This window comes from Sciurus carolinensis, chromosome 17, assembly GCF_902686445.1.
Source record: "Sciurus carolinensis chromosome 17, mSciCar1.2, whole genome shotgun sequence".
NCBI lineage: Eukaryota > Metazoa > Chordata > Mammalia > Rodentia > Sciuridae > Sciurus > Sciurus carolinensis.
The window spans coordinates 11,333,816-11,346,547 of record NC_062229.1 but is presented as its reverse complement, the minus strand read 5'-3'; the positions used below and the strand labels follow the sequence as shown (position 1 = coordinate 11,346,547).

At 37.4% G+C, this 12,732-nt stretch overlaps 1 pseudogene; it reads right to left on the bottom strand.

The window, feature by feature from the left end:
- Positions 1 to 2,261: 2,261 nt before the first annotated feature.
- Positions 2,262 to 3,201, bottom strand: LOC124969052 (olfactory receptor 7D4-like; annotated as a pseudogene).
- Positions 3,202 to 12,732: the final 9,531 nt, after the last annotated feature.

Sequence of the window (12,732 nt, the reverse complement as noted above, 5' to 3'; positions counted from 1 at the left end):
GAATCAATGTGCTGATAGAAGGATAGGCCTGGTCCTCCTTGGCTCTGTCATGTGCTTGCTCTCACTGATAAGCCAGCTTCTGCATTCTGAGATTCTCCATGGGAGTCTTTTGTGGCTACAATTTAAGGGAGGCCTCTGGCCACCATCCTGCAAGAACCCAAATCCTGCCCACAGTTGCATGAAATAACTTTGCAGCAGATCCTCAGCTGTGAAGCCATGAGGTGAGTGATACCCTGGCTGGCACCCCAGCTGCAGTCTTCTAAGATATTCTGAAATATCAGTGGGGTAAAAAGTTACCAAAAGACTTTGTAAAGAACAGTAGTTTCTCATATGCCAACAAATATCAAATAAACAGGAAAAAAATCAGACTTGGAGTCTTATCCATGTTAGCGAAAAACATATATCACAAAAGAATAGGAATCCCAAATCACAGGCCCCTAGTGTAGAAAGATAAAATATGAAATCTTGTCATTTGGTACAACATGAATGAAACCCTATGGCATTCTGTTAAAAGAAAGGAATCAGACATGGAACTCCTTTAAACTTGGTATCCAAAATAGTCCAACTCATGAAAGCAGAGATAAAAAGATTGTTTAACAGAGATTTGGGATGGGTAGATGTTGGTCTAAGGAGACACATTTTAGTTAGGAGAAATAACTTCAAAGGATGCATTATATATCATTATTTAATTTAATTAATTAATTTATTTAAATAATTTATTTAATTATATTAATTATTTTAAATAATAAAAGTAAATTGTGTGCTTGTCATAAATGGGAAGCTATTATACAGAATGGGGAAATGAGCAAAGAAATAAGAAGTCATTTTTCCAAAGAACATATATAGTGCCTGCCAACAGGCACTGGAAGATACTCTATTAATCATGGGTAAATGCAAATCAAGAGCACAATGAGATTATTAACATTAATCATAGTGAACAGTGGATTTCATTGTGGCATATATGTAAATGCATAAAACAATTTTACCAATTTCAAATACTTTTCATGAAATTGAAAATAACAAGTATTGGCAAGGATATGAAGATATTAGAACTTATGCACATTGGAATGTAAAACATACTCAGCTATTCCTCAAACAATTAAACATATGATGACCATATAAAAGAGAAGTTCCATTCCTGAGATTATTACTACAGTAATTAAAACAGGTATAGGCATCTGCTTGCTTAAACACTAGGGTAGGTTCTAAGAAAAGTTGGTTAGAAATTTTATCATTGTGCACGATCATAGAACATATTCAAACTAGGATTAGTAGGGAGTCACTATATGCAGGCTCTACTGACTGAAGTGTCATCATAACATTTAACTACTCAAACACAGATTCATGAATATCCATGGCAGCACTGCTCATAATATCCACAATACAGTAATGACCCAATTGTCCAAAAATGGATGAAGAGATAAACTACTTGTGTGTATACATACAGTAGAATATAAGGTAACATTACCAATGAAAGAGTTAAAATAAAGGAGGAAAAGAAGAAAGAAGGAAATGAGGGAGAAAAAAAGAAATGAAGCAGAGAATGAAGAAGAAAATAGGAAGGAAGGAAGGAAGACAAGTAATACAGCAATATTTCACAGACATTAAATCACTCATTATATCACCATGAATCAAAAGGACAAACTCACTTTCAAAGCTGGATTTCAGCTTTCATGTTGAAAATGCAATCTTTCCTACAAAAAAGGAGGCTTGGCAAGGAGTGTGGGCTCAGTGCCATGTTCCAGGTTAGTGTGAATTTCAAGCTCAGTCTCTTTCCAGAAAGTTGGTGTATTTGAGAGAATTCTCCCAAGCAATGTTTCCAGAACCAAATAAAGCCATACATGTAAAGTGACAAATAGTCCAAATATTGTAAGAACTTTGCTTTGATGATTTTCATTACATTTATCCTGGGAAAACAGAGGAACAACCAAATTGAGATGAAGACCATTAAAGCAATACTTTTTGAGAAATCCACCTCAGCATGTGATGCAAGTGTTTTATATCATGTTGGAAGTCTCAACAGTGCCTGTAAGAACACTTACCAACTTGAGACTTCATGAACCGTAGACAGGGAAGAGTTAAAATGGGAGGTTTCTGAAGAGAAAAAGGAATAACAATCTGGAAAAGGAAAGTCATTAGAGCTATTGGAATACAAGAAATCAAGTATGTAATTTAGGGGAGAAAAAGAGTTACGATATTGTAATTCAGTACATTTGCCTCAGGAGACACAACATCCCATGAGTTCTGAGGTCAGTAATCCATCAAGGCCTAGAAGATGCTGTACCAAGTAGTCTCCCAAGGGCCCCCTTCATGTCCTTGTTCCTCAGGCTATAGATGAAGGGATTTAGCATGGGGGTGACCACAGTGTACAACACTGAAGCAATAGAGCTTTCCTGGGAAGAATGGGTCAGAGCAGAACTGAGGTAAACCCCAAGTGCTGTTCCACAGAACAAGGAGACCACACAGAGGTGGGACCCACAGGTGGAAAATGCTTTATACTTCTTCTTAACAGAGGACATCCTCAATAAGGAGGAGATAATCTGAGAGTAAGAGTAGAGGATCCCAGTTACAGGAAACACACCCAGTAGGGCAGTTGCCACATACACAAACAAGTTATTGATAAAGGTGTCAGAGATGGTCACCTTGAGAAGCTCAGCTAGTTCACAGAAGAAATGTGGGATTTCAGTGCCTATGGAGAAGGTCAGTCAATTTTCACCAGTAGAATATGAATCAGGGAGACCCAGAACCTGATGAGCCAAGACATCAGAACCAGGAGGACAGAGAGCTGGGGGTTCATGATGACTGTGTAGTTCAGGGGGTGACAGATGGCCACAAAGCGGTCATAAGCCATTATGGTCAGTAGAAAATTATCCACTCCACGAAAATTGTAAAAAAATATGTCTGAGTGAGGCACTCAATGTAGGATATGTCTTTACTCTGTGTGTGAATGTTCACCAGCATCTTTGGAACTGTCGTGGAGATGAAGCAGATGTCAACCAAAAACAGGTTGGAGAGGAAGTAGTACATGGGGGTGTGGAGGTGGGTATCAGAGCTGACAGCCAGGATGATGAGCAGGTTCCCGAGCACAGTGACCAGGTACATGGACAGGAACAGTCCAAACAGAAAGGGCTGCAATTTGGGATCGTCTGAGAGGCCCAGGAGGAGGAATTGTGATAGTGCTGTGTGGTTCTCAGCTTCCATGTGTCTGGTTATCTGCTGAGAAAAGAGGTGAAAGCATGTTCAATAAAATGTAAACGTGTACCTCAGGTAGTTACCACCTGAATATATCACCCTTCTATTTGATCCTGGCAATCACAGTAAGTGATTTGATCCATGAAGTGGTAGCTCATTTCTCATTTAAATTTATGTAATCAGTCACACTTCCTTTAATGTAGCATAACTTTTTTCTAGTTATCACCAACTGGCCTGTTTTAATACTTTCTTTTGAATTTATGGACAACAACTTATTTTATATTTTATAGAGTCATTCCAAAATAACCAGACATTCCATGAATTTTCCTTGATGATCTCTGAATATACTAGTTTTTGTGAAAATTCTACACTAGTCATTAACTGTGGACTTTCAACATAAAAAAACATCTTTCTATGATTTGACACTTCAGAACAAAGTGACACTTCATTCTCGGTGTCTTAATTTTCTTTCTTCCTAAAAATGAGGTTATTATCGTTACATTGTTGGTATGGTTTAAAAATGCCTCTCTTCATGGTAGGAATTTCAATAAATGATAGCTATTATTATTATCATTTCCATTATCTTCATCATCCTGTTAATTATAATTTTTTTGATATACAAATTACAGAGGTACAGTACAGAGTTCTCACTTATTGGGTTCTTGAGATGGACTCCTTTTTTTAAAGTTATTTATTTACTTTTTTAATTTTAACAGACTGCATTTTGATTCATTGCACACAAATGGGGTACATCATTTCGTTTCTATGGTTGTACATGGTGTAGATTCATACTACTCATGTTATCATACATGTACATAGGGTAATGATGTGTGTCTCTTTCCATGATTTTTCATAGCCCCCTCATTTCCTTCTATATAATCTAAAGTTCCTCCATTCTCCTCTCACTCTCCATCCCTCTGGGGGGGGTGGAATTCTTATAGTTGAATTTTGGTCCACCATCATACCACCTCTGTGATCCTGAAAAGGTTAAACCCTCTTAGAAGCAAATATCTCACCTCTGCTGTAGGAGAAACAAATGCTCACTGTACGGTAGGATTGAACATTGAAATTATAAACAATGGTATAACTATTCTCCTGTGGTCTCTGTGACATGCATGGACTTTCATAAATATAAACTTCTGTTCTTAGGACCTCAATAAATCTTCCTTGCAGGTCTATCAGGAATCAATACCCCATTAAACTGTGGTTACCATCTGTATGCAATTCTGATCATTATCAATTCATCATTAACTGTTTGCCATAAACATTTCTAATAAACAAAGATTCTTGTGGCTCCTTTCTTCAAAGACTAGTCGTCCAATGAATGCTTACAAAAAGAGGAAAAAGAATGTGGACTAATTTGATAAGAGAAGGCAATAAAGGGCACCATCATTAAAACATATAAGGCAGAATAAGATCTCAGTGCTTGAGTGGGTATGGACTGGGGTAAAATCACAGAGCTAATGGCCAAATTAGATGATAGATGGAATGGATTAAAATATTCAAAAACTTCATCAGTAATAAAAAAAAATCCTGTAAATATTAAGTGCAAAATCATGAGTTAAAAATAAGTGATTACATTCTCCATGACACAAAATCTCAGGGGTGTGAGTGCCCAGAGATTGTTAGTTAACGAAAGCCAGGGAAACATCTCTGAAGACCAATTTAGTATGTGAAGGTGGGTAGAAGAATCTCCTCTGAAATAGGAATATCCGCACCAAGAGAGGAAGGCAGGGTCATTGTTAATCACTGAGGGAGGAAGGAGGCAATCTTCAGGCTGAGCGGAGAGAAGGTGTAGTCACCCTGTGGTATGGCGGACTCCACACACCAGGGGCTTTGAGAGGCCTGTGTGATGGAGAACCGGGAAATAAGGCTCAAGAGGGACCAGCGTGTGAGGCTGACTAAGGCTTCCGTTAGGCTGCTTTAAGTTCCTATCACACTGGCAGGTTCACAGTCATCTGAGGTCTGGAGGTTGTGATGGTTTGGCTCACCATTTATCTTTCAGGCACTCACTTGCTTCACCAGCCACACTTCCAGAGCAGAGCGAGTAGCAATGTTGGAGACATACTATTTAAATACAAATGTGTTCTCTAACACAAAGGAGAAGTCATCATGCCTGTGACATGCCTGAAGATTCGCCAACAGGAGGAGTGAGGGTGAATGCAGTCCATTCCTGTCTATTTTGAAAGAGAAACTCAAGATGAGAGGGAACAACTATTCTGTGTCTTGAGCCTGTTCACCATAAGGAAGTTTGTTAATATAATACAAACAAAATAGGTCAATGAATATGAATCCTACATATAATCACAGTTAAAAACCGCATTTGAAAAGCACCATCAGGCATTTGTGTGGTTACCATCCAGGGCTGAGACTGCCCACAAACAGAAACCATGAACATTATCCTGACCCAGTAAAAAATTATTGCTTTCAAACAACAGCCAACAGGAAATGTTACCTTAAAATGCGACAGTATTCATGCCAAATTCATGAACATACCAAGACAGTCTCTCCCAACTTCTGTCATCTGATATTTTCCTAAACTTTCAAAGGAATTGGAACTAGGAGTAAAGGAATTTGGATTAATAAACATTAGAAACAATGTTACTCATTGGGAGATGCTGCTGTGGACACTAAAGTGAAGTAATAATGATAAAATACAGAAATAATAAGAGCTTTCAAATAACTACAGACAAATCTGCCATGGAAATAGGGAGAAAAAAATAGAAAACTCAAGTTACATTCGGAAGAAAGTAGATAGTACTCCACGTGTAACAGATCTTTGGTGATTTAATAATAAACAAACAATCAGAGGTAGAAAATTTGACAGGAGGCTGCAGTTTATAAGGAAGCCTGGAGAAGAGTTAGGGACTCGGCAGAAACAAAACAAAACAAAACCCAAAACAAACAAACAAAACAAAAGCTGGTGCTGAGGCAGATCCAAAGAGTGAAGAGGGAAGCAGAACAGCTGGAAGAGACATCTCAACGGAAACCTCTTGAAGGTCCTTCAAAGAGACTTCCCTTCCTAGACTGAAAGAATAGAGGGCTTTCTCAGCAAGACGTCCTAGAGGCAAAGCCCAGTGCCACCTTCTCTCCTGGGAAGCCTCCCTGGGACACCAGCTGTCATGAGTGGTTGTCACTGAAGTGTTCTCTTCTCACTGTCTGTCTAAAGGAATGGTGCAGGATTTTTAAGCTTAGTGTGATTAGAGAACTCCACGTAAGGGGCACCAGGAGCATCATTAAATTTTCTACTGCCTCACAGTTTGAATTCTCAGAGGTCCTCAGTAAATACAGCTCCCTTGGGGTACAAAAAAAAGAGCAGACTGGAAACATTTCAGTGAATTTTGTGTCCATTTAGACAGAATTGAATTTAATTTATTTTTTATTCCAAGGAAAACCTCTTTTTCCCGCCTCGGTTTGATTTCAAAGTCATGAGGTTTACTCTGAGGGAAGTTTAATTTCTAAAAAGAATCAATCCCAGGAGCAATCTCTCTGTGATAATACCTCCTTAGAGGAATGATTTGAGATGTTTTGGATAGTATATATACACATGTTATGAAGAAAAAGAAGTGCTTTCTTTTCAATGTTTCCCAATTTTTTAAAACATTTTTCAGATGTACTTTTCTTTTTTTAATCCATTTTCAATGTATTTTTTCTATCTTAGATTAAAGTTTATGTTCAAATTCTACAACATGTTTATGAGTATCGTATTTTCTGAAATGGCTAAATCTAGAAAATTAACATAAGCATTATCTCACATAAGTATTTTTGTGGAGAGAGCACTTAACACATACTCAATGTTTTCCTGTACACTATACCCTCATTAACTATGGCCACCACTGTACAGTCACCATGCTGTACATCTTTTGAACTCTTTCCTTGTATCCAGTTAGAATTTTGTGTCCTTTGCCCAACCTTTTCCAACAATGCTCCCAACTGTCCCAGCCTCAGGAAATCTCCATTCTATTATCTATTTCTATGAGATTCACTTCATAAAAATACAGATAGGAATGAGATCATGGAGATGTCATCTCCCTGTGCATAGTTTTTCACATAATAACTTCAAGTTCATATTAATTGATGTAAATGACAGGATTTTATCCCTTTTGTGCCTCTTTAATTGACATATGTGGGATATTAGAAAACTATTGATGTTTTGCCCTTACTTACAACTTGATACTTCCCTTAAATGATTCAGAGCATCGCACCAGTCTGTAATCAAGGTGTTAGTGAGTTTGGCCTCACCACAAGGTTCTACAGTTGGAGGAGGACCTACTGGGTGCATTTTCTGCTTACAGGCTCACTCACTGGGCTGGTGCTAGGATTTAGTTTCTTTCATACTGTTGAACAGAGGACTCCGTTGGTTCTTGACACTTGAGTCTGTCAAGAACATCTCTCAACATGGATGTTGGTTTCCATAAGACCTAGTAAGAAAGTAACAGAGCAACAGGCAGCCATGAATCTAAAATCCAGAGTTTAATTCTCTAATCTCAGAAGTGACGTGTCACCATTTTTCCAACTTCTGTTAGTCAGTTTGGTTGCTGCTGCTCCTGGGACCAAAACGCCCTGGAAGAACAAGCTAGAGGAAGGAAAGTTTACTTAGGCTCATGGGTCCAGCGGTTTGGCCCATGGTCAGTTGAGTCCATTGCCCTGGCCCAAGTGATACTGGTCATCATGGTGGAAGGGGAGGTGAGGGAGCACTGCTCCATTCATGGATGACCAAGAAATAGAGAGAGGGAAGGGAGAAGGGGCTTCATGGAAGATGAACCCATCCAGGACACACCCCAGTGACCCACCTCTTCCAGCCTCACCCCCCTGCCTATACTTACCACCCAGTCAGTTCATTCAAAATAGAATGGACTAACTAGGTTATAGCTCTCATAACCTGATCATTTTACCTCTTAATGTACCTTCAGTAACATGGGAGCTTTGGAGGGACATTTCATCCAAACTGCAATGTTATTGATTGGATGGAAAAGAGTGGTTCCTAGCCACACTCAAGTGGATGGGTCCGGCAATGGTATGAACACCAGAAGTGAGTGCACATGAAAACTGCCCACTTCACTCTTGAGTTCCAAGCAGAACCAAACAAGATTCTAGAGATGTTACTCTGCAGTCCAACATAGTCCAGAACTCACCACACCACCAAAGTCTCAGTCAGATTTCCTCCAGAATTGTCAAGGGGATAAAAATTGGCTCCAATATTTGTCTTTCTTAAGACTCTACCATGCCATTCCAGGCCCTGTAGTCAGTTCCAGTACTGCTGACACACCACACATTCAACACATGTCCCCACTGGTTTCTGATTTCCACTTGTCTAGAAAGAGCTCATCTTGTTGCAGAATATATTTCTTGAGAGTAATTTGTGTTCATGGTTTCTGAAGGCTTAAGTAAATGTGTTTCATCCCTCTGTTCTTTTCTAGTTGATGAGTTCGATGAGAATAGAGGTCCTTGGCCACTTTCCATATCCTATCCATGCAGTCAACTTTAATAGGCGTGCATGTCCTAATTGATGTGAAGGACTCTTACCAATATGCCTAATTACAGTGGAGATTAAAGAAAGGATGGTATGTAGCTGTGTGTGTAAAAGTAAAAGAGTGAAACTTTGGTGAAATCAAATGATCAATGGCAGGTATCATGGTACTATTTCAGGTCAGGAGAGTGGATTTTGAGATCTTTTAGAATGCTTGAAGAGGAACAAAAATGGGATATGAGTGAACTCATTTCACAGAAGACAAAAGTAATCAGATGCTAGCATTGCTGTCAACGATGAGTGTAGAAGACAACAGTGTGAGAAAAACAAGACATTTCTGCTTGTTTAATCAAATGAGTGAGCTTATGTCCTCAAATTAATGGGTATAATGGTAACATCTCACATTCCATTCATTAGTCTTGCAAAACCTATCTCTACCCTTTTTGTCTTATCCCTTTATTATGTGCAGAACACTCAAATCCTGCCTATTCATTCTATGTATTAATTCTGTTGTTACTATTTGAACAAAACTTGGATGCTATTGAATGTTCAAGATAATATAAAAATAAATGGAGATTCTTCTCTCAGGATTTCTTAGTCAAGTGGACTTGTATATAAGGTGCAGTACTCCAATGAAAATTGAAAATACTGGATTTATGAAAGAAAAAGTTTCTTTGTGCTTTCTTGGACAGTTGTAATTTACTCAATGCTATGCAAGTACAGATGTGCCAATATTTACCATCCTTATGCTATGTTTTGATATATAGATGAATGGTATTCTTTCTATTTGCTTAACCTGGTCAAGATATCATTGTAAACATAAAACTATACCTATGAGGCATCCAGGGTTAAGGTACACTGAAGTCCAAATAATTTATTGGAATTGCATCAATCTTAGAATAGTGGATAAGGATATATCTCCTTAAGGATTCTTACCATGTTCGCACATTTCCTCTTTAATCTTAGGAGACTACAAACAAATATCATTAAAAATAAAAATACTGTCAATTTCATAGTTAAGTACCAAGTTCTGGCCCACACAACTGTAAAAGTCAGAAGCTAATATTAAATAATATTTTCTGTCTGCAAAGCCATTAGTTGAATCTATTAAAATGAGAATAAAAGTTTAAAATTATCAGTTTGTTTTAATACACTAAAGACTGTCTTGATCAATACATTTAACTACATTCTCTAAAGCACCCTCTTCATTAAGTCTTCCCCCCCCACAAACAAACACTTGAGGAAGTTTAACAGAATGAATTTTGTATCATATTCAAAATCACATTATTTATGTAAGGTTACTTTTAAGTTCCTGGAATGCTCAGTTTTCAAAATGGACTTATTTAAAGTGAGACGAGAAATATTTTTCAATAGGAAACCCTTTGCCTGGTCTTCAACAAAATTAACTACAATAATGACAAAGTCTCAGTAGTAAGTACTGTGTCATTTAACCTGCCCCTGTAGGATCTGAGCATTAGAGAGGAGCCTGCAGAAAAGTCTGGAAGACAGAGCAACGTGGCAGCCAAGGTCCTCCAGGAACTAACTCCCCAGAGATACACCAATTTGAGCAGATATTTGCACATGAGGTGCCCTCACTGGAGATGAGGTGTCAGGTGATAACATAGGACCATTTTGACCATTGTATGACTCTTAACTACCAAAGGTCTCAAATACTGAGTTGATTTTTTATAGTTAAAGATATTTAAATCCCACAGTTTTCTACTCTCTATATTAGGTCATTCAGTCATGGATTGCCACAGCACTCCTAATTTAACTTCCTGAGATATTTCCCATAGTCTTTCCACATATTTAGATTTCTTTGTGTTTTCAGCTCTTAGACATTCTAATGTAGAAGTTTCTTGGTTGCAATTTTTCTCATGTATAAAGTAAGATTTATGTGAATAGTGCTCAGTTTCAATCTTGTATATTCTGTCCACGGAGCTTCCTCACTGAAAACTCTCTGTGCTATGGAAGTGAGATTTATTTATCCTTTACGTAGATGAAGAATATCGTGGTATATACATAATTGGTTGCATATAGAGGAAAGAATTTGGTTAGAAGTAGTTGTTAACCTGTGAGTGGATAAATTATGCGGCTATGTGAGGGAGACCAAATGGCAGGTATGGAGAATGAATAGGGATAGAAGAATCAGTGCTGAGTCATTTGGAGTGATTAGGTCATAGCAAAAGTATTTTTATGTTGAAAACATGACATTGTGAGTGGCAGGGATAACATACAGAGGCTATTGCCAATGCAGAAAGAATTTACAGTGTATGGCATAAAACAAAACAAAACAAAAAAACCAACAACAAAAACAAAAGTAACTATGTTGGTATAATAAAATGTTATATATACTTTGTTTTGATTTTATTCTGCTTCCTTTAAAGACTTTCCTAAAGTAAAAGTGATCCCAGAAATTCTGGCATTCTTTGAATATTTGATTAAAAAATTGTGTCTTCATTATTTTAAACTTCATTTTTATAGAAAAGATCAAAATCTATTTTTTATTCTGTAACTCTTAAATTTGGGGAAATAATTCCCTCAAGTTATTTGGTCATAAAAATAAAAACTTACACATGTCTTTTCTCAGGAGTTTATGGAGTAGAAGTCAAGTAGTCTGGTGAAGTATGGAAATATTGGATATATACCCATAAACATATCTTCAACATTTCTTGTGAGGTAGTGTGGAATTTAGAGGAATCTTGATGAGTCATGACTACCCAGATATTTGGGTATGTGTGTTTGAAAGCATTTAATATTTATTAGTTGAGATTAACATTTGAATAGATGGATTGATTAATGCAGATTGTCCTTTTGTATTAGTATGTTTTCTGTTGTTATAACAAAATACCTGAGGTTATGAATCTTGTAAAGAAAAATGTTTATTTAACTTGTAATTTTCGAGTCAGACATTCAAAAAAACATGGTGTCAAATCCAATGAAGGACTCATGGCAAATGGGTGTATTATGATGTTAACACATGTGAGAGGAAGAGAACACAGGGCAAGACAGGAAACCACAGAGAGGGGAAGGACCAATTTTATTCTTTCAAGGAAAATATGTAATACATTACCATCCCTGAAATCTCACTCACTTGGACACCATGAACAAGAATTTCGATTATTTCTTTATCACATTTTAAAATATTTTTTTTAAATATTGCAATTTCAGACAATTCACAACATAACTTTTCCCCATGTTACAATTTATCATTCAGGCTACTATAAAAATAAAAACAAATCTAAATATTGTAATGGAGAGGGAGGGATAAGGGACTAGTGAAATATACTGGACTTTCTAGAGAGTGAGAGTAGTGACCATGGTGAAACTTGTGTAGCAACCAAACAAGATGGAAAATGCAGATGTGATTCCAAGAGCCCCCAGTCAGCATGAGGATATAACTACAGAAGGTTGAGACTGCAGAAGAAAGACACTCGCTTTAAACCAGTGCATAAGAAGCTACATGGGGTTGATGGGCAGTGTGTTGAAAGAGGAGATTTGCCTGGTGTTCTGATAGGCTTAGCTCTAACTTACCCATTTGAGCCTGATCCCTTTAAGAACCAACAAATGAACCTTCTTAGAAGGTTCTAAACATTTAATTACTCAGATCCATATAAAAGGGCATCCATAGGCATGAGACCTAGTCAAAAATGTTTTTAACTTCTCAGGTGCTTACAATGAAATCTAATCTGGAGACCCAGTGATCTGGCCCTGAGATGTAGCCTACATCAATACATACCATAGGTGCAATTCTTAAAGAAAATACACAAGAACTTTGAAGCACACCAATTTTAACTACATAAAAATAGAGTTTAGCATTTCATCTGGAGTCCAGGGTACTGCTGAGAAGTGACAGAGGTTGCCAGTTATGATGTTTATGATGAAAAGGGATTCCAGAAAAATCATGAGATTGAATTAAAGACACTCCAATAAAACGGTGTTCAGTCATGAAACATGACGTGGAATAAAAACGAAGGCAAAAAAAATAATGATTCCAAAATGAAGCATCAGAAGTTCTAGATGATTGATTTTTCTAATCAACAGTAAGAGAAGGATGGAGAACTATGAGA